The 23,616-nt window shown below is 33.6% G+C and overlaps 1 protein-coding gene across 1 annotated transcript in view; it reads right to left on the bottom strand.

The window, feature by feature from the left end:
* LOC139122536 (cGMP-dependent protein kinase 1-like) overlaps positions 1-23,616 on the bottom strand; it is a 181,844-nt gene that overhangs the window by 152,549 nt on the left and 5,679 nt on the right. The window contains exon 3 of the mRNA XM_070688016.1: positions 19,784-19,968. The gene's annotated coding sequence lies outside the window, so the exon portion shown is untranslated. The remainder of the gene's footprint in view (positions 1-19,783; positions 19,969-23,616) is intronic.

Genomic DNA, 23,616 nt, shown 5'->3' with positions numbered 1-23,616 from the left:
AACAATCACATAAAAATAATAGTGTTGCATACTTCAAATCTACATTATAGTAGTAGTCATACTTAGCAAAAAGGAAAACTTCAAAATTATCCAGACATTACAGTCTGTGATGCACATGGCATGATAATGGATATCAAAATTAATCCCTGAGTTTACTTATTGCATGTAAGTTTTTGTCATAAGTGTCTGTGGTAAAAAAATATCGGATGAACTTATTTTCTGTCAGTTTCTTGTTAATCTAATTTCTGTAGATATTTTGGTAGATACACCATGATCCTACAAAGTACTAAAAGTATCGTCCCATTCTCCTCTGGAAAAAGTACATGTATCTTACTATTAAAATTCTTGTAATGATTTACAGATTCATAAACAGTGAGCAGCAAGTACCGTATTATGTCTCATTACTGCCCGGTTGCACTGATATCAGCCGTATGAATCCTATTCTAGGCAACACTGATATCAGACATATGTATCTTTTTAATACACAAATTTCACTGTCTCAAGTTGCGTGTATATGGACTTTGTCAAATGTTTAAAAACGATTACGTACACTTTTCTGACTTCTACTATAAATCATGCAATTTTGACTGGAAAGTTAGAATCTTTGATGGGCCTGTTGTTGTAATAATACAATGGAGAAAGTTTTAGAACTCTTACAGGTTGTCTGTGGTTGAACAACTTATGATCAAAATTCCTCCATTTCATAACGGTGAAAACTGATAAAATTATGATTAATTTTCATTTGACGTCAGCAGCTGAAATAGCCACCTCTTGGTTCACCTCTGCATCAATTAGAGGTGACTTTTTTATGTCTGTGCTCAACTTGAGCAATAATTGAAATTCAAATTTGTTTCTGAGCAATCTTGCTCTGTAATAGAAATTGTGTAAATGGATGAGGAGCTTAGTGTTCGTGATCTGGCAAAAATTTCAATTTCAGATGTTAGCATAAACCTTGTTATACTTTGATATCATGTACGGTACTGCTTCATTTCAAATTTATATATACCAAACTTAGTATACCTCATTGCATGTGTGAATTTTTATTGACAAATTTTACAGAATATTATATTTCAAATGACGTACATCAAACCAAATTGGAAAAAAATTCTTGGTTAAGAAAAATTGGAAAATGGGTACAGTAAATCATCACAACATGATACATACTGTCAAATCAACAATTTGTAGACCAAGTTCGATAGTCTAGCCCCCTCTCTGGCAATCATGTGACAAACAAAATGGTTGGATGAAACAGCCACTGGATATTGGACATGGAGAAAGTGGGACAAATAAAGCCCCTTCTGTGTTTATATGAATTACCAATTTGACATTTGGAACTCATAAAAACAGGACTTTCCTTGTGACATATTTTTGTGGCAATTAAAATTCAGATGAATTATCCACATGACAGTTGGGGATATCAAAGACAATTAAAGAATGACAAATAAATTAGTAAAACCATTAACTGTATTATTACCTGAGGGTAGAAATAAACTTTGTAAAAGTCATGAATGCATAATGAAATGAATATCTTAGAAAGAAAAATTGAGAGTACCAATGATCTAGCATGTATCATAACTAACTGTCAATGGTATCTGCAAACATCTTCAATGCCTATGAATAATTATAATCCATTTAAGTAAGAACGGAAGCTTTGCTCAATTTTTACGTGATAATGTTGATGATAATGAAATCTCCAGGGTGCATTATTGAGGCTTTGGTTGAAAATACGGCATAATGATTACAGATAGCAGCCGACAATACCACTCATTGGATAACTATAGATTTCCTTTGGGAAATTTTGATGGTGAAATTAGCTGAATGGAGAATAAGCTGATTATTGTACAGGTTTATAAATTTTAATGTAATATTTTCGCCTATATACAGTAAGGGTAAACATTAAGCAAAGTATTTTTCTTGGCTTAAATGAAAGCTCTAGGAAAGTAAAAACATTGATGTAATGGATGAATAGCAAGTACGGTCAGATTAAAAAGTGGTACACTATAGGCTTTGTATCAGTGCATGTACCTAATGTATTCATTTAGTGTCGATTCCTAATACTAGTATTATTAACTTGGGGCATTTAGATATATATATATATATATATATATATATATATATATATATATATATATATATATATATATATATATATATATATATATATATATATATATATATATATATATATAATATATATATTGCTATTCTTCTATATATATATATATATATATATATATATATATATATATATATATATATATATATATAATATATATATATATATATATATATATATATATAGCCATTCTTCTAGAATGGGATATGGCATGTCACTATGATCTATCATGTATTTACAATTCTGAATGACCATCATTAAGACATATCAAGTTGTTGTCAGCCAATCTTTGCACAGGGTTCCACATTTCACCAGGGTTCTGGACCTATGGGATTCAGCAAATTTGTCAGTCTTAAGACCAGCAGCAATGCTAAATTGCTTTGTCTGTGTTTGTGTAGGTAATGTCACTAAGAGCAGCATTTATTATTGCAGACTGGTTTGCTTATATTTCATACTTTTATGATTCTGGGACATATACCCACCACACTAGCGTGTACCCTTCACCTTGTATCCAACTAATTGTTGAGAAATTCACGCATCAGGTAGTTTCATGTTCATGGCGTAATTGTCCAAATATCACGATAACTGAATATCGACATCTTGCTGGTTCAGTACAGCATTATTACATAAAATGTCTTTCTTTGAAAGACAGTCGATTTTGTTTCACCCTGAAGGATAAAAGAGAATGTCTGCAACTGACAATGATGAATGTGAGTCATTATCCCCGCATGTTGCATTTTGTCTATTTCAATAAATCATGTAAGAAATGACTGAATAAATCATAATTTATGACAAAAACAGTGACCATACCAACATTAATCCACTCTTTCATCTGACATGATTAAGAACCCATCAGGTGTTACCATTGTTGATACGGTAAAATGATAACATTAAAGATCATGAATATTAATAAAGAAATAAATCACTCTTTCTCTGCATTATTATCTTGTTAATTTGTTCCGAGATGAAGAAACTGAAGTTCTGATTAACTGTACATCCATGTAGAATATCTCTGAATACTTAAAGAAGTATTGCTCCCACTGGGATATATTTCAACTGAACTTTACATCAGAAATTTACAATGTAATACTCATCAATATTCACATATCTTAAAAGGAAAACACCAGAAACTTTTGATAAACTTTCTTTCTATTTGCTCTAGACAACAGGGACATTTTCTTCTTATCCTCAAATTTTTCAAAGTATGTTGAAATAAAAAATATTGGCCATTCTAACACACTGTGTTGTGTACCTATATAATATGGAGCATAATTGTTGACGTATTATAATATAGGTTGGACTGAATTCAGTTTCTAATGGCAAAATCAGACATAATATACATAATACATTCAAGCTGTATTAAAAATGTGGACACTATGCATTTCAACATAATTCTGTGTGTAGACCAAGAAACTATCAAATTTACAAACAGAACAAAGAGATTACCAGGAAATACATAAAAGGTTACGGCACATGCATCAAGTATAAAATTAACACTTTTGCTGATATGAACTATTAGTTACAAACACCTGATTATTGCAATGATTGTGACCTTGATTCAGATCACTGAACAGTGTGTCATTTTATCTTGCCCATATCCTTAAAGACCTGACAAACCAGGATGTTGGAGTCAAATTCACATAAGATATCCGGGGAGAACAGGGCATGACGAGTGCATCCTGACATACGATGGTAATTAAATTGTTCAATGCAGAAGTTGTAATTTCCTATTGCAGGCCAAATGAGGAGATTAAGAACAGAAGATTGACATAACTACTCCAAACTGTCTCTCACAAGTCAGTTTAAAATGTCAGATTTCTTGAATCTGCCGAGCGCAGATGGAAATCCTGCAATTTGGTTTTTTTATCGACGGAAGAAACCAACAATAATGATTGGTATTTGCCATACTTTCATGAAAAGTTGCCATGAACAGTCGTGTGACCTTACTTACACACATTACGACATCCCCGTCAGGGCCTGACCTCCTATAAGCCTTCATTCAACCCTTCTGTTCTTGAAAAACGAAAATAGGATTTCTAACAACATGTCTTGGGAGATATTAAAATTCACAAGGTATATATAACCACCACCTGTGTCCTTGTCCCTTGATTTTATGTATTCCTGCTCTTATCAGCAGCATTTCTTGTGTATGTCTCAAAGAACGATGACAATTATTGCTACCGTATTACCAATACTGAGAGGAGTTGACAGCAAAGTATTTATAGCAAACGATAGCTTGTTTTATTTGGGTTAGAAAGGTACTTTGATCACATGGAAGTCAGGGCTCCTTGTTTATTTGTTTGTTTATGCAAGTTTTTTATTTGTTACATTCTTTATTGACAAACGTGAACACAAATAAAACTTTATTATTTCTTTATTGTATATGGAAATAATCATATGTAACAAAACAAACAAACAAACAAACAAATGAACAGGAGCTAGAGTTCTTTGTGATTTGATCAGACTTAAAAGCTTGGTCCAAAAATAAGACAAACAAAAGTAATGTGTGCCTTGAAGCTGAAATGTGTAAAATTTTGCTCAAACTTTCATCAATTCAAGGGTCATTGTGCAAATTTTGGTACCACAGAAACATATTATCTAACATTTCCCGATATTTGAAATTCAAAATGGCCACCATCCCTGTGTTAACTCTATGGGGAAAATCAAATTTTTGGTTTTCACATAGACTAAGATGGGTGAAAACTTCACTTAATCTAAAAGTTTCAAAATAAACTGCTCAAAAGCAGTAGACTATAAAAGTACTGGAACAATTTAAGTTGAGGGTTTGAATATCTGTCCCTAGGGTCCATTATACTTTAATTGAAGAACAAAAAGAATTGAGAAGATTTCAGCAGGAGGAGTAAAGAATACTTGGCCAACACTACCGGTATGTTGTAGTAAAATTCAACATTATCCTAGGGGGTATGTTTGTATTTATTCACCATTAATGGCACCCTCAGAGTAGCACAAATTCCTACCATGCACAGGCTGTGGCCCATTTTCTTATCTTATTCCACAGGTGGTTTTATCCCCTTTCACTGCCATAGTTAAGCCTGATCCTATTGTTTTCTATGGTAGGTTGGCACTTTATATTGGGTAATGGGGGTGACAGGGTTAAAGTATGGGAAGGTAAAAAAAGTGAATTTTCAAAAAAGCAAGACTGAATTATCACATCTGTTAACTGGAATTTGTGCAATTTCTAAAATATCAGATATCTAAGATTTATTGCAATCAATACTGAACTGTAAATGCGCTCAGTCTGAAATTAAAAAATGACCAAATTTAAAAAAGCCTTTGCTTTGCAAAATTTGTTTTGATGAAAAATTGATTGGGTAAAAGTCTGAATACAATATCAAATTTTGTGAAAAGTAAAAAAACACTTAATTCAAAAAACAGATTCCCTGCTATTTCTGTAAAAAATGGAAACCTTCCTTCTCAGGTGAATGCTTAATGAAGTGGCATGTGTACCAAGAAGTTTAAAATATCAAAATAACCTTAAGCAAATCATTTTTTTCATCTTGTATCTTTAATGGGCTGCTGTACTTCTGAAAGGTATGATTATTTTTGCCAGTCCAGCGCTAGTCTAATATGTAACTCCATGGATCACACAGCACTTTAATCATAGATTTCATCGTCTGCAATATTGAGTTGATGCATAGCAATAAACCAAAATCAGGCAGCAAGGCAGAAATTTTGTTATTTGGAACTTCCATAGCATTCGGCAGATCCTTTGGTCTGCAGACACAGAGATGTTTGAGTTTGAATAAATGACTCAAAGGCCTGTGGTTTGGGGGAACTATGAGAAAGCACTTAGTAACGAGCCCCATGTGTCTATCTACAGGCATGGTCATGTATGGCTTGTGTGGATTACCATTGACAAAACATTTGCCTGAAGCAATTACATGCAAAGCCTTGTTTGCAATCATACGGGCTGGCGATGTAATGCCTGACTGACTGACTGCTGATAACAGTATAGTTTGTCTTTAATATCGTCAGTAATAAATTTAATATTATGTGTATTCACGAAAAACCTGAACTGCAATATACATCCTCAATTACCATTGATTTTTAAATGTTTTATAAGCTAATGTTTTGCAATTGGGATTTGAGATTTGTGCTTATAAGCGTATGTCTTGCATGCAGTATGCATGGATGTGCATATCAAAGCTGAATACATTTATTATACATAAGAGGAACAACACAGGGTTGACATATATCTTGTGAAAATCAATGGTACATGTAGGTATAGCTACAACTCACTTTGAACTTTCCTTTTGCCTATATCATTTTTACCAGCCTCATCTGTACGGAATACATGTCAGTTTATAAAACTGGTTTTGATTATGCTTACTAAGCTGTCTGTTGTGCATAATTTCCAATTATACACACTGCCAAGGTGCAGATTTAGAAAAATAACATGTGGTGGCCCAGATACTCTGATAAAATTTTGTGGCTAAGTAGCTTGAGACATAATAAAATCCTAAAAACGTTTTAGAGAAAAGACTAGAAATTTCTTATCTCTGTGCTTTCTCTCAAATTATGTAACATTACTAGGAGAGGTGAATTACGTGAAAATTTGATTCCATTGAGTGAAGTCATATATTCAAGTGTGAACAAAATCATTTGTCAAACGTGTTTTAGTAAATTTTAATGCTTTTTTATCAAAATTAAAAATTTCTGTGATTGAAGCTGTCAATTCTATGATACATTTCTTAGTTATTACTCAATATTGTTGCCAATATTTCATGTCACTACCGTGCTAATCATATGCATAGCAGAGTGTGGATCAAGGAATTTTGCATTAAAAGTAGGGCACGCCTTGGGGACAGATATTCGAGCTCTTTAACTTTGTCAATTCTTTCCCGATATAACTCTTGTGTAGGTTCATTTTAAGCTCTTGGTTAAGAAAACTTTTCACCGTCTTAGTTTTTCGAAAATAAAAAATGTTATTTCTCCATAGATTTAACACATTGATGGCGGCCATTTTGAATTTCAACTATCAGTTGATCTTGAGTATTAATTTGTATCTCTATTACCAAAATTTGCATGGTGACCCCCGATTTTTATCCTTGATTTTCAAAGAGAATAGTTGAAAGATTCCTTGTGGAAAGTTTGAGTAAAAGTTAGTTAGCCTTTCGCTTTCGAGGCACATACGACCTTAAATGAAAGCAAGCAACTTTCATTTTGGCTTAATCATGAGTTTTCAAACACTATAAAGGCCGCTGATATTGAGTGATGTTTCTGATTTCAGTGTAGGTGAGTATCATGTTCACAAGTCAGCTGGTTCAGCTGTCAGTATTTTTGGAATATCTTCTCATTGAAATTTCTCTGCAAGAGAATTGTTGTGATTTTAATGAACTAGCTGTGAGAATGAGGCTGTAGATCAGCTTGCAAGTGAGTTACCCTGTCGTTGGATAGCCTTATCCTTGTAGTGAGTTAATTGTCATATCTGTGGAGGCTCTGCTATGCTCTTTTGCCTCTACAGAGAACATTGATCAACAAACTTTGGAACTCCTAGAACAGTCCAGTATTGGGTTATTTTTCAGGAGTATCTGGTGTATCTCAGCAACTATACTCCATAAACATTTTCAAAACAATCATCAATATGAAAGCCATCATAAATAAATAAACAAACGTTTTTTTTTAACATTTCATAGGGTTTTTATTAATAGTCTCAGAAATAAACCAAAAATCTGAGCTTTTAAATTGTAGGAAAATCTGCTGAAGCTATAGGGAATTCTCACGAACCAACAACCTCCCCTGCCTTGGAAATGTTTCTACAGGCCAAACTTTAGCTTTGAAGGCTGCAGTACTGTCTAACATTAAACCTAGCTTGACTTTTATTGGGCTCCTGCAGGGAAGGCTGTACATTTTATGCCGTCATTTTCCTTCAAAACCATTTCCTTAGGATATGAGACAAATTTATATGGGCTATTACTCAATGCAGAACTTGTTAAAGGAAAGGTGAAGCTGGAAATTGGTTCTGGCTTTTCTGACTGCTGGCGCTAATACTTAATTCAAGCAAGAATAATGGAGTCTGTGCTTTACGCCTCTAACTGCAGAGTTTGAAATCACAGGAAATGAAAAATTGATCTTCACTGGACACACATCTAGTGAAGCAGGCTTCAAAACTTGTATGTACATCACTGATCATTAATATTTCAACATTAAAAAAATCAAAACGTGATGGTGTATATAGAAAAGCAAATTATCAGCTGCAAAAGGTGTTGTTATTAAGAATAATTTTTGCATTAAAAATCATATGTGAATGAGACACAATTCAGTAATGTAATTCTATTGAATGATTGATATGTTTGGTTGTGAATAATTCTAGCATTTTTATTTGGAGGCATGATTGATGATAGAGAAGTTAGTTCAAAAATCCGAACAAATATCATTAGGAATTATCCCAAGAGACAAGCAAGAAAATACTTTCCCAAAATACTGTGAAGTCACATCTAGAACCTTTACTGACCAAAAACATCAATAACAAAATATTAAAGGTGTCTTTTCATGTTTTGAATTTTTCAAAATATTATAAAAACCTTAGTATTGTGTACACAATGAACACTAAAAACTAACTGAAAAATAAATTTTAGTTTAGGTTGCTGGTCTTGAGGTTTTCTGTACAGGCACATTCCATTTAACAAGGGGGTGATTGAAGGGAGCACTCTTTATTCATAAGAAATTCCTTCGTGAGGATCAAGTCCAAGTACAGGCTAATTGAAAAGGTCTGGATGTACATAATATGATAAAAATAAATACAAGCAAGCAAAATATGACAGTTTAGTGTTTAAATGAAGCTGTAGTCTACATAGGTGGAAAGAAACTTTTGCCCTGGGAGGTTTTGACTCTGGCTATGGTGCACTCACCACATGTAACTGGTGAACGTATTGAACCATTGCTATTAATTTCTACTCATTTTTCTCCTTACCCATCAAGGTAATATTACAGTTATAGCACCTACAATTAATCAGTAACTACGGCAATTCTATCTCTTTTGGTTAATTGTATCTGTTTTTATTAGACAATGATTAAAGCTTCAATAATATTAAACAAATGACAAATTTGCTAGACAAGCATAAATTATCCATGATTTAATCTGTTCTGCACAACCTACCGATATGTACCTTTGAGGTATTTTAAGTGATGTTAGATAGTTCAAACAAAGTGAACACACCCTGCTCCATACGTGGTGTAAATTGAGTATTTTTTAAATTTCAGATTTATCTTAGACATCAGTTTCAATGTCATTATAAGATGTTAGTGCACAAGTTATATAGGATGGACTTGGCAAAACCATTACTGTCATGCACAGAGGTACATGTATGTGTCTTGTAGGTGTGCACTTCTGATAATTGTCACCTCTATTTCTCTTATTTAATGTCTATACATCTATCCAACATCATAGAGAAAAACCAACCTGGTTTTCATTAACAAACGCAGGAAAATCAGGATAAAACTGGGGAAAAAAACTAGAAAGGGAGAAATATTTACATATTTTAACATTTTTATTCCCATTTTTATCCCAATTATTCGGTTTTTATTGTAAAAATCAGCTTGTTTTTTTCTTCTAATTTCCACTAGCACAGTACGATTTTTACTCATTTTTATGGTGTTTTTACCTGTTTTCATGGTATTTTAGTGTCTCACATCATAACTTTCTGACTAAATTTCAGGAAGATGGCTCAGCCAAGATTTGTCTGATAAAGTGTGATTATAGCTTGCCACGGTGTTACATGTACTTTTGCTCATCAACTGCCATAATGCTTCATTGACATAACCTGATTTTTAATGTCATAGTTGCACTGATGTAATGCATTACAGTGATTCAGATATTTAGATAAGATAGGATTCCTATCTATTAATCTCTTCCATAGCTGTTTGATATTTGGAATAGCTGGGTTTCTATTGAAATCAGAAATTCTCACGTACTAAAACCTTTGATCAATAATGTACAAGGAGGCTTAATGTACATCGAGGCTTATGTAATTTCTTTTGAACAAGCTGAGTACTGAACCCTCTACATGTCAGTAGTCAAACACTGGAGACATATATACCGGTATTACAAAAAGGGCTTGAAGGTTGAATGGCAAATCATATATACAATTTAGTTTTACAAAATTTATGTCATATAAGAACGCATTCTGCTATGTCTGTAATATTTCACATTTCATAAACCTCATCATACAGAAATTACCGTATATCTGTTATGTAACATAAGGAAACCATCCACTAAGAAATGTCACAAAACATTTGACAAATTACTTTATATGAGAACAGCTCTGATGAGGAGCAATATTTCACATTTCTTTTACCTGTGAACTATTGATTTTCTATAAGAACAAACACTAAGATGTCTGTAATATTTTACAATTCATAAACCCACACATAAATTAACATCTGTCCATTATGAAATATCACTAGGAAATCATCTACAAGAAAATATCACGGAATGTTTGACAAATTACTTCATATGAAAACAGGTATAATGAGCGTGCTGACATTGTTTTCACTGTTGGCTAGTATAAATTCATTTTGTATAGGAACATACATAAAGATAACTGTAATATTTCACATTTCATAAGCCTCATCATATAGACATTACAACGAGAAAATATCATAAAACATTTGACAAATTGCTTCATACTGAAACAGGTCTGATGATAGGCGTACTGATAATTTTCTTTCCACTGTTGACTAAGGTGTAGTGCACACAAAAAACATATTGTCTGCACATGTGTTTCAATTTGTATGGACAAGGTAAGTAAAACATTGTAAAATTGGTACCTGTAGGCAACTGACAATGCCTTAACCCTTTCACCACCATGGTTTGTCCCAAATCCATTGTTTTCAATATACAGTATACAGGAAAACAGGGGTGAACGGGTTAAGGTAGTATGTGCCTTAAAATTAAAGACTTCAACTTTCACTCAAGTTACCATTCACTTTCAAAATCAAGAATAAAAATTGGAAGTCACCGTGCAAATTTTGGTACTAGAGAAACAAATTCCCTAAGATTTATCGATATTTGTAATTCAAAATGGCCATCATCCCTGTGCTAATTCTACGGAGAAAAATAAAATTTTCATTTTCAAAAAACTAAGACGGTGAAAGTTTTTCTTATCCAAAGGGCTTCAAAATGAGCCCCATAAGTGGTAGATCAGAAAAAAACTGAAAAAGTTTGAGGGTATCTGTCCCCGAGGTGCATTCTACCTTAACACAACTAAGCATTTAAAACACAATATCATTGCATAAAACCTGACAACCCAACCAACAGACATTGCTATCTATAATTTTAAAAATTCTAATTTGGTCAGTTGAATTACAGGAACAAAAACTGCAACCCTTGATATTTTCATCATGTTTGCTACAGACAACATGTCCATTAATTATATCTTTCTTCCCCTAACATGGGTGGAAATGCAAATGCTTAAGTATAAGCCTTGCTATAAACACAACACCTTGTGTACAATATACAATGTTATTATTCACAATTAAATTATCTAGTTTGGACCAAAATTCAGTCGTCAACAATAATATTACATGTATAAAAGCTGTGTAAAGAAGTTTGATAATTCACTCGGATTTTAGAAGTAAAGTAAGAAATGTATTTACAAACCAAAAGTACACGGAAAGTAGGAAAGTACACAAAAACGTACCAGGTACATCTAATGGGACTATATAAATTTACTCCATGCTATCTTTGTGTGACGCTTAGAAACCATGAAGACACATGTAAATCGCATACCATTCTACATTTTGATTTGAATTTCTCTTGATATTTAATCTCTGGGAAACCAATGATTAATTTCCTTTGGCATCCTAATTTGATTATACGGTAGAAATGATTTAATTTGACACTTAATGTACTCAAATTTCCAGACACTGCATTCAAATTGGATTACGTGTTTCCTGTACCATACTAAGGTTGACTATATCGACTTTTTAATTTCATTAGGGCAGATATAAAAGAATTACAAAAAAGTGACTTACCATTGCTTTCTCTGCTGCCGTTACAATACCTGAAAGTCTCAATTTTCTTGAGATAGAATTTCACAAGTTTTTCCTTGATGACAACTTAGAATTACTTATCAACCACAAAATCAAATTGAAGAAGCATTATCTCCCGGTAAAATCTTTGAAATGTTAATCCCAAACACTTAATTTTAACCCTGGAATAATGTGCAATTCATGAAATCAATAAGAAACTGATGACTCTGTCAGAGAAGTTTGCATTTCAATGGTTCCATGAATTTCAATTGCTGAGGATCAAATGTTTGTCACTGGCAATAAGGTAATCTGAGTTTTAAGAAGTTCAGATGAGTTCTGAACACCTTGAGCATATGGCATATGGCACAGTGTAGTGGCAATGGCTTGCTTCTTGTGCACTTCCATTATAAGTCACTGTGTAAATCAGGAGAATATGACACATCTTTGACACATATCCATTCAAAATAGGAAATGGGCGTGAAATATTTGATTCTGAGAGAAACATGTGCCCTAAAAATCATCTGTATTTTCACAAATTTCAGTCAATCTACAACTAGAAATGATTTCACGTTCGAATATTGAATGTTGGCATCAAAGCAAATGATGTATACAATCATTGAAATGGGACAATACCGCTTTAAGAGTAAAAGACTCCGGCTTATTTTCATCATGATCGAAAAAGTAATGAACTTTAGTAGCATGCCCAACTGAGCAACATGATTAAAGAGGAAGGGTATTTGGCTGTTGATGCTACAGAAGAACTAATCAGTTGCCAATAGTTATATAACTTGCATTGATAGCATTACAAATTATAATATTCACAGAAAAAAAATACTTTTTTCCACAACTGATGGCGGTACTTTATGGAATTACTGAATCAGTGAAATTTGCCAATTTTTATCAACTTTACAAAAAAAGTGGTAAGTGGAAATCTGCAAACTGACCTTGGTTGTAAGAAAGTCATTGGACTTACTCCCCCGAAATATGACTTATGTGATCGAGAATTTACTGAATTGTACATTTTAGTACTTTACACTTACTCATGACTTGAATAACTTGAGAAATCACAGTTGATAGCTCCGTACATACTTTCTATCGCAAGAATGAGCAAAGTTGTTATGATTGAAAAAGTTTTGAAATAAGCTATCTAAATGCTAATTGACCAAAACCACTGACATGATAGATTTGCATAACAAAGTACCATTTTTGTATAATTTATTCATGCTACAAACTCAAAAAGCATACTTGTATTACAGAGTACCATGAGAAATAGTGAATGTTAAACACTATATCATGGCTGCGAGATACTCAAAATGAATGAGATATTACACACTGGTATAATCCCAAAAGGGAATGTGGTTGAATTTCACTGCACCTGACTTGTTCAGATTATTTTTCCTCTTGAGATGTACTCAGCCAAGTCTAAAATTTCTTGTAACGATTATATTGAAATGTCGACTGCTTTCCGAAATAGAACAACTTTTGTGGCTAGCTGCGAAATCTGGAATGACATATAAAAAGGGATATCACAAAGACATATAGTGGTGACGTATATATACCAGGTAATTGAACCATTAATTTTGTGAAGACATCTAACTTTGCTTGTAACCTACCAGGCATGCAGACTACACCACAAATTATCAGCTTTTGGCCCTTATCTTCATAATTATGAATTTTTCATACGTGACATTAAGCTCACTTGTGTGAGAGCTGACGCTTGCCTTTCTCATCCATCATTCCGCTCTGCTTGGTAATAGAAACTCAAATTCCATGGTTCACAGGAGTCTCCCCACTGGAGTGTCACATTGGGGCATGTATGCTACATTTCTAATGTTTGTCCGTTGATAGAGAAGCGTGTTTCCCTCGAAGCAAAGTCATCACGACTCGTGACTCCATTGCAGACACTTGGTCAAGCAGGTATTCCACTTTGTGGCATAAAGTTAGACTTTTCAAATCTTGGAATTTCAGTTTTCAAAAGAGACCTATGCATTCCACTGCAAAACTGGATACACATATATAGCAAATTCAAGAGTCCATGCGGAGTAAATTAGGTGTATTAATCATGAGTTTATATTAATATTTTATGATTTTCTTATCATAATATGAGTTCCTATCACCATCATTACTATTCTATGTTTTAACATCATTGATTCAGTCGCAGCCTTCAAACTTTTCAAAAATTTGGCTGAAAATGTTATCTTAGTAGACCATACATAATCATTAAACATAGCCCAAACTCTCCTCAAACTCTCCAGATTTCTTAATTCTTTGAATCAATTTAGAAATATTTTAAACTTTCTTGAGTCAGTCGGAAGAGATGCATGTATTACAGATGATCCTCTTAAAGAATGTGCCTCAGGGACAGATATTCGGACTCTCAAACTTTTACGATTCTTTACTGATACACCATTTGTGAGGGTACATTTTAAAGCTCTTGGAGTAAGGAAACTTTTTACCAGCTTAGTTTTTTGAAATTTGAAAATTTATTTTTCCCTATACAGTTAACACAGGGATGGCGGCCATTTTAAATTTTAAATATTCGTAAATCTTGGGTTATTTCCTTAGTACCAAATTTGACCCCCAATTTTTATTCTTGACTTTGAAAGAGCATGGTTGAAAAATTCCTTAAGGAAAGTTTAAGCAAAGTTTAACTCTTTCAGCACCAAAGTCAATTTTTGTCATCTTTATAAAATTTACCATTGTCAATTTTTTCAGATTTTTGCCAAAATTTTGATAAAAATTAGTAGCCTATGAAAGTTGATGTCCATTTAGTTCAAAATTATCAAAAAATTACAGAAAAATTCATAAATGTGGTAAAATGCTGCACTAAAATTTTGGTGGGAAAAAATTACAGCACACAACTGTTAAGTCTTTCACTTTCCAGGCGCATACTACCTTAAGTCAAAGCAAAGACGTAGGAGATAGTAGCAATTGTCAAATTTGCATATAAAGCATACTAGATAACAGATATTAATTTGCTCCACATTTTTTTTCAAATTGTTTTCTGACAAAGTGCCCATAAAATGTTTCTTAACAGCAGATATATCACTGAATCCTGTATGCCAATCATGATTAATGTACACAGAGGTGTTGCGCTGTGCAAATTACATGCAGCAACCCAATGATAAGCATGAAGGAACATCTTCACTCAGCAACAGACGCTTGTTATCTTGGCCATGTATCAGCAAAGTGGCACATATATAAAATAGTTACGAGGTTGCCAGATGCAAAAGAAGTGATAGTGCTGTTTTTTCAGAGAGATCTGTCATTACCAGTAGGTTAACTATTCCATTACCGGTATACCACAGAAAATGGTCATGTCATTGTCTCACTGACATCAGATAATTCAGGTATTCATTCAACTCTCACTTCAAACAATCCACACTTTTCAGTGCATGGGTCACAAGAGTCATTAATCCTTATATAAGAGTGTTGTAATTTTTTCCCACCAAAATTTTAGTACAACATTTTACCAATTTTTGCGAATTTTTCCGTAATTTTTTGATAATTTTGGACCAAATAAGACATCATATTTTATTTGCTACAGTTTCGTATCAAAATTTTGGCAAAAATCTGGGAAAAAATTACTGGAGTATATTGTATAAGGGTGACAAAAATTGGCTTTGGCAATGTGTTAGTCTTGATTAGCAATTTTTCCATACACCTCAAAACAATCAATATTTCTCAATGTATATGCTACAAGAGCCATTACAAAAGTTTTACAATTTTTCCATACTCCATTTTATTGATGTTCCAAAGAAAATTACAGCATTGTTTCTGAGGACAAACTGTATTAAAAAAGAACTGGTTGCCAGGCAACACACATGATCTGTAGAAGATTTATTTTTTCATTTTTAGCCTGCTGATGAGATTTCAGGTGAAGTAGTTCTTCAACTGTGATTGTTCCATACTGCCAATTTTCCTATAAATTTTGTACATACTTTTACAACTTTTTATGACATTCAAACATGTATCTGTCATCTTGTAGAAGACATAATTCTATAGTTGCAGTCATGAAAACTTCATTCAAATTTAGATAATCAGCATATATAATTTTATGCGAAAAACAACCCTGAGTAAAGTTGAATTAAATATTTTGTGGTTGCTGTCTCTAGGAATTAAAACAGCAGAATGAAAATTTCATGAAAATCCACCGTACAGGACCATTTCCATGTCAACTGAAAATTCTGCATTTCCTAGGCCAACAGATTAATCACATGGTTATGCTTGAAACCAAATGAATGTGAAATATACTAAAAGCCAAATCACTCTATTTTCTTTAAGATAATTTTAAAAAGATAAATGAAGTATATATACTGGGATCATACCCAGCCATACTACAATTAAATACTGCCCTAGATGGTATTTTTCTCTTTATATCTATATGAAAAGCTCCCCTAAGACAAGCAGATTACTACAGGAGTATGGACACAGTATTTGGAAGATAAAACAAATAAGATGAAATTATTATGCTTATCAGCATTTTATCTACCTTGCTTTATACAAAATGTAGGTTCGCATGAAATTATGATTACTGTCTTTGCATACTGTATTCAATACTTTCTATAAATCATTCAAATCAAGAGTATTTTTTTGCTTCCTATTTCAAAGTCAAACTCTTGCTTCGAAAATCCTTGAGTGAATTCACAAAGTGATCACCATACACTGCAGTGCTGCAAAGGCACTGTTTCTCACCATTGTTTAGCACAATTTTACAACATTTGATGTGATTTCAAGAATGGTATGTTCCACAGTATTATTTGATCACAAATTCTCGTGGCTGATTGAGATAATAAAAAACAAACAAACAATATATAAATAAACAAACAAAATAAATATTGTTCTGTTTAATATGTACTGTCAAATTAACAAGAAAACATACATGTTACACAAGTACAAATAGCAATGATCAGCAATTGATCTGATATATTATCTGGAGCTCCAGGCAAACTATTTCATGTCACAAAACCACTGAGAAGACAGATTCAATGATGAAAGCTGGCATTTATGTACAGGAAGCCCATCACACAATGGCCTGTACTGTGACAATGGTTGCCACAGCACCTGTGAACAATTCTGCCAAACTCATCAGTTGAAATTCCATGTGTTATGAATTTTTGTAGATTTACATTCAATGATGTGAGAGAAAATATTGCATATATTTACTTTTCTTATGCAACTTGTTATATATCTTAAGAGCAGGCTTCAAACTAGCTTCATCTGCACACTACAGAGAACTATCATTGAAAGTATCAACAGATCAAACTGAAATATAGTGGATATGAAGAGTGAATTGACGTTAATAACCCATTTTAAGCCATGGTTTGGCCCAAACCTGTTGTTATCAATTGTGAGTGTGGACCTGTTTACATGGAATCAGGGGTGAACAGATTAAACTGATGATGTTTCATGTTATCTACTTTCTTGTACATGACCCCCGACTGCGCTGAACAATGTCGCTGAACAATGTCACTGAACAAACCCAACATCTACACATTTGCTCTGGCCAAAAGCCTACGTATTGTCTTCGGATTATAGCTCAAAACATACAATTAAGGTAATTCCTTTAAATTCCAGCTGCTGGACTAGATTTCACTAAAAATGTATTAATTTAGATTACCATTTCCAACTTTCAATTACAGGAATATATAAATCTTATGGCAGATCTTTCTCTGTGCTTGACCTATAATTTGCTATTTTCAAAGGAAATGATAAATTGATGTCTGACCTCAAATTCTTGTGCTTCTGAAGGAATTATGTTCAGTATAAATCATACATAATGTCAACTGCCGTTCACTCCATATGAATGATAGCAGAAACAAATAAGGTTTTCTCATTGCAGGTTTCCTATAAAATGATGCAGTTTATACACATTTTTTTTTCTAAGGTTGAAAGATCTGGCATGCAGCGAGATGACAATAGTACTTTCACCAATAAGAATTGAAAATATAATTACAGTAACGTCAACATTTTCTGCTGTTTGTATGCCCTGTCATTGTCTTTTGACACCATACTTTAACAAAAAGACTAATATGGATAGTTTAGATTGAGGTGTGCAGGAAAGAGAAAAGAAATGGATTCTATACACCTTAATATATAAGTAAAATAGCTATTAAAGAACTAATGGAATGTGTGCTTCTCTGTGCATTTGGTGTACATGACACGTAAATTAATAAAATGTGTTGAATTAACTTGTTCACCCCCAATTCCCAAGTGTGCTGGTCCAGTCACCTTGCTAAGAACAGCAGGGATAGTTCCAATAATTGACAGTAAAAGGGGTAAAATTTGTCAGTGTTTTTAAGTGTTGTTAATTCATACAATAGTCATTATTGTATTAAAAATTCAGGTATTTTCCAAATTCATGAAGTATTTATCTGTTCACGATAGCGCCACTCTGATTTGGTTTGTTGACAAAACATCCAACATTAATAAGGCAATGACACAAATGTTTGCTGGAAAAAAATCGTGAAAATCAACTCCAAAACATTTTTATAGTATGTCAACATCATTGGCAAAAATGTATTTGACTGGTCCCGATATCGCAAACAGAATGAAAACCTACACAGATAGAATCATTCAAAATGTATGACCTTTCCATCAGCAACACTTGACTTCATTGCTTTAACCCCTTTTGGTGGTAAAGAGACGACATGGTTTGGTAGACCCCTGTTCTGTTAAAGATGTGACGGATATAATTAAAATTCCCACTGTTTATCCAATATGAAATTTCTAAAAGAATGCTGATAGCTTTAATTAATGCATGAAATATTTTTGCTGGGGAAATCACTCAAGCAGCAAACAAAAAAGTACTGAAGGAATATATATTACAACAGAGAAGGGAAAAAAGAGAAAAGGAGAACCTGCAATTGATGCACCATTGATTTAATTGACATTACTAACACTTGACATTGTGAGCAGAGTATCTAAAGAAATTTTGACTGAGATGAGATGAAGTGTTGCTGTCAAATACAATGTTTGACTAACTGTGACATCCTCCATCTGAACACACACATATACCCGTATACTCACACATTCACGCACATACACAATGTATGAGTTCAACCATCCAACCTGAAGTGAGCTCCGACCAAGCTTTGATCGCATTAGCAGTTCTCACTTTTTTAAACAGTGAAATGCTACGAGGGAGAACAGCCAATTACGCCTTTCATGCCCACATGGTTGCATTTACCTTGATTGTTTTCTCCTGCGACATTGAACCACTGCACAGAATAAGTCAAGATGATGGCAACATTTAATAAAATTAATACTATTTCCTAAACAGAGTGTTAAATTCCTTGCGTAAAATTCCTTAAGCCCTCATTATAAAAAAATAAAACAATTTATATCATATATATTTTTTTTAAATATAATTCATTTACACACATGCTAGCTATACAAAGTACATTTTGCTGTGATATGTAGGCCAGGTGTATTTACACACAGATAGGAGACTTAAGTCTGGTGTAATTATGATTAAGAAGCTAATTTCTACAAGGGCCAGTAGCTTCGGCTACTATGTACCCTTTTTCTGTTTGTTTGCTCATCTTCTGTTGAATACTTTGGTTGAAATATTGAACATTGAAGATCAGTAACCATGTCATAAAAATCAGATATTGTGTTTGATATAAAAGAACGTTACACAATGGAATTACAAAACTATCATACAGAACTTACGATTTGCGAGTGAGTTTTTTTCTCTCACAATTCTCTTGGTTTGATGGCAAGATTTACAAATCTTCAACAATGCTGAACGCTGGCACGATGGACTTCCTCGGTACAGCCAGCTTGATCAGGCGAAGACCACTGGGAGACTAGGCCCTGTTGCACCCCCAACGTTATCAACCTGTGTAGCAGAGCACCTGGAGACAGAACACAGCGTCAAATGATTCAAAACTCATTCTGAGACTGCACAGTCTAACTTGGCAGCCGGGCATCCCTCATTTGCATCATAATGGTACTGTGGAATCACTGATAAGCCGCTGTAGATAGCATGCAAATAGTGCAATCTGCATAGGGGGGATTTTTTTCCTTGAAGTGCTCACGCTCTTTTATCTGGATCTGTGATATCCTAGGGAAATCAGGAGAAACCATTAATCTATGGGTGATGCCACATCAGTGTATGAAATGTCACGCATGCCATTTAAAAATAGGAAATTCTGGTTCAATAAACTGCATTCAGTGATATCTTGGAATACATGTATTTCAATCTGGTAAATTAAATTATTGTAAGATATCAAATAATTCCTCAAAACATTGCGATCAACAACCAGCGTAGGTTAGGTGGAAAGGATTTCTAAAACCAAGGGAGGTCACACGCACATGATAAAGGGTAAAATGATTGCCTTGGTTACTGATCAAGAATTCATGCCATATTCCTTCATTATTCTCTGGAGAAATAAAAGCCATACACGAATGGTTAATGTTATCAATCAAACAATTTTTCATCGAGAGTGAGCTTTTATTAAAATGACACTCTGCCTGTTCAAAGAATGTGAAATCTATGAAATTGCCACTGTCTACCAGAAAGCAGCTGAATTTGTAATTTGAGCTTAATTTGATTATGATTTTTGGATTTCAAAGGGTATGTAACAAAGAATACTGTAGATGATTTTTTCCTTTTCGAATAAATTCATATCACAACATTATTGATGAAAATATCACTTTGACATTTTAATCACAGTTTCTGACACTGAAAGTTGACAGTCAATATTAAAATTCAGGATTATTATTCAATCAAAATACAGACACACACACAAACACACACACACACACACACACACACACACATTTACACACAAATCAGTACTATGAATTGGGGAAAGGGGTGAAAATTCATCTGTACTTGAAAATTCATGTGTACTTGTCACGTACAAAAAATGAAAAACATTTGAAATAATCTCATCTGACATTCAAAGAATCCTTGAAAAATATTTTTGTGAAGAGGCTATCTCTACAACACTACTTTTGCTGAAACTGCAAATCTAGAATTGTCAATGATAATGAAAGACATATACGGGTATACAAATTGAAATAGCCTGACAAACTGGTCATGTAACAAATATTTGAATAAAACAAGTTACATGTCCTTCAATTATATGAATTTCATGTACTCACATTTTGGTATCTGATGAAAGATGAAGCTTAACTTTGATCTTGATGTTAAATTTCGTGAAATGCAATTTCAAGAACAATTTTTCAAACCTTATTGGAACAGCTTGATGGGCGCCCTCCTGTGGCAAACACCTCCAATTACACCTACTACAATTTCGCTTTACATATTTTACAACCTGTTTTATGCTCTATAAATTTATATTTTACAGGGCAAAAGCAATTTAGCAGGTTATAAAAATTGTATGGTAAGATTTACGGGGTCCTATTTACAAATCCACAGAAAAGAACACGAGCATGAACATTTTAAATTTTAGGTTATTGAACATTATCCAGGGCTACTCATCAACAGACATTCATAAAAGGTGAGATTGGATAGTTTACAAAGTCTTCTGTTGGCTAAAGGATTTCTCTTGTCCTTCTTGCCTCTACAAGGCATCCTAAATAATATTACCAATGGACTACAGTGCCAGCATATTCCATTGACTTGTGTGTAGATATGCTAGAACATGGCACTGTAGTATTGCTAGTTTCTAAAAACTTTCTGAAAAGACTTTGAGCATGAAGCCATTTTGATTAAAATCAAAAGTGGTGTCACTTATCAATATTTCAAGATGCAATGGCAAAAATCTTTCTTTCGCATCCAACCTATGAAAATCTGCTGACTCAGCAGGTTTCCACTGTGTTTTTTTGATAAATATAATTGCTTGGTATGCAACCCTTGTCTCCTGAAATCTAAAAGTCATTTGAAAACAATTGGGCTGAAGGAATTTAGGCTAAATGGAAATAACAATGCTTAAGATTGTAATCAATTCAGATATCGTCAAATTTTCACAAAATGTCATGAGGTCGCTGGTATGTCCTGTGCATATGACAGTAAAAGTACTTGGTGCAAAAGATATGGACTGAACATTTTTTCCTGTTTGGCAAGAAATTTAAAGCAATTAGAAAAAAACAATATCGGTAAAGGCAATAAAAAATTTAAATCTACGTAGAAGGATTTCATGGTTCACAGGTCTTTGGATATGAATCTCACATGAGAGTTAAGTTTTGTTAAGAAAGACCATTTCCGTGAAGAAATATTTTGTGACTTGTCAATCATGTTCTTTTAAAGCCCCAGTAATGGTAACTTTCGATGATTTTCTCATTATTTTTATTTTATAAATCAATTGCAACTTCCTATTCTTCTCCCAAAAGAATGTTGAAACAACCACTATTTAGCTTGTCAACTTAGTGTCTATATGTGTAAAATGCATGAATATTGTTTACATTTGAATTCTAGTCCGGACCAGAAGTCAGTTTTCAACAATAACAATGCAGTTTACAAAATGAGTTGACAAGCTGGATACTGTGTATGTCAACATTCTTTGGGGAGAAGAACAAGGAATTATGGTTCACATTCAAAATAAAAAATGGTGAAATTATCATCAAAAGTTTGCATTACTGGGACTTTAGGGACCGTCTCAGATTGTCGCAGAAGTTCAAGAAACGAAATTTCTTCGTTTAGATCAAAACCCCCTCCCCCTAAACGAAACTTCAAAAGTGTGAAATGTTCATGTCTGCCTTAGAGTACAATGTTGCATTTTGCTATAGCTACTAAAGACGTATTACCCTTGCCACATTACAACATTAAACAAACCGAGGCTTGGCCTGCAATGCCCTAATGCCAGCACTTGCAAATGCAGTAACATCCGAGTAATCGTCATACAGTTCAGGCGATTTACCCAAATACGGATATCCCTCACTTGTTATAGGAAACCCTGTCCAGTTCTGGCCGTTCCAGTATGCATTGACTGTTTAATTGCGTTGTCGCAGACACTTGATTCCTTACAGCGAATTTTGGCTTCGGTTATATCTGAGTCTGTTTACATGGTGGTTTTTCCTCACCAGGTAGACATATAGCTAGAGTCACTCCGGCGAGAGACTTCGACATTGGGGCCCAGGCGTGCTCAATCATATTAAAACGACTATGACCAGGTGCATAACAAGTGAGAATAAAGACATCTAGTTCAGAGTAGACGCTTATAATTAGCACATATAAAAAAATGATACTTTTTTGTCTTTGAATAATTTGATGAATGAAAGGTTTAGGATACAATGTTACTATCGGTAAATTGTGTTTTGGGAACGAACGAGATGGAAACAGTTACAAAGTTGTTGGCACGAGTGTGCATTTTTTCCTTTAATTTAAAATAAACACACGAAAACTTGTGATCACAAAATAAAAGTGCGAAAGTGAAGTTCACTAATTGAATGGAGGTCAAACCCCCTCCCCCCCTAAACGAATAAATTTCGCTTTTTGAACTTCTGCGACAATCTGAGACGGTCCCTTAAAGCCCCCATAGCTGTAACTCCCTAATTTTTTTGACCTGAAAAAGGTTTTCTATTTTCTCTGGTTT

The sequence above is a fragment of the Ptychodera flava genome, chromosome 22 (genome assembly GCF_041260155.1).
Source record: "Ptychodera flava strain L36383 chromosome 22, AS_Pfla_20210202, whole genome shotgun sequence".
Classification (NCBI taxonomy): domain Eukaryota; kingdom Metazoa; phylum Hemichordata; class Enteropneusta; family Ptychoderidae; genus Ptychodera; species Ptychodera flava.
Note: the sequence above shows the minus strand (reverse complement) of the source record. Positions and strands in the feature narration are given on the sequence as shown.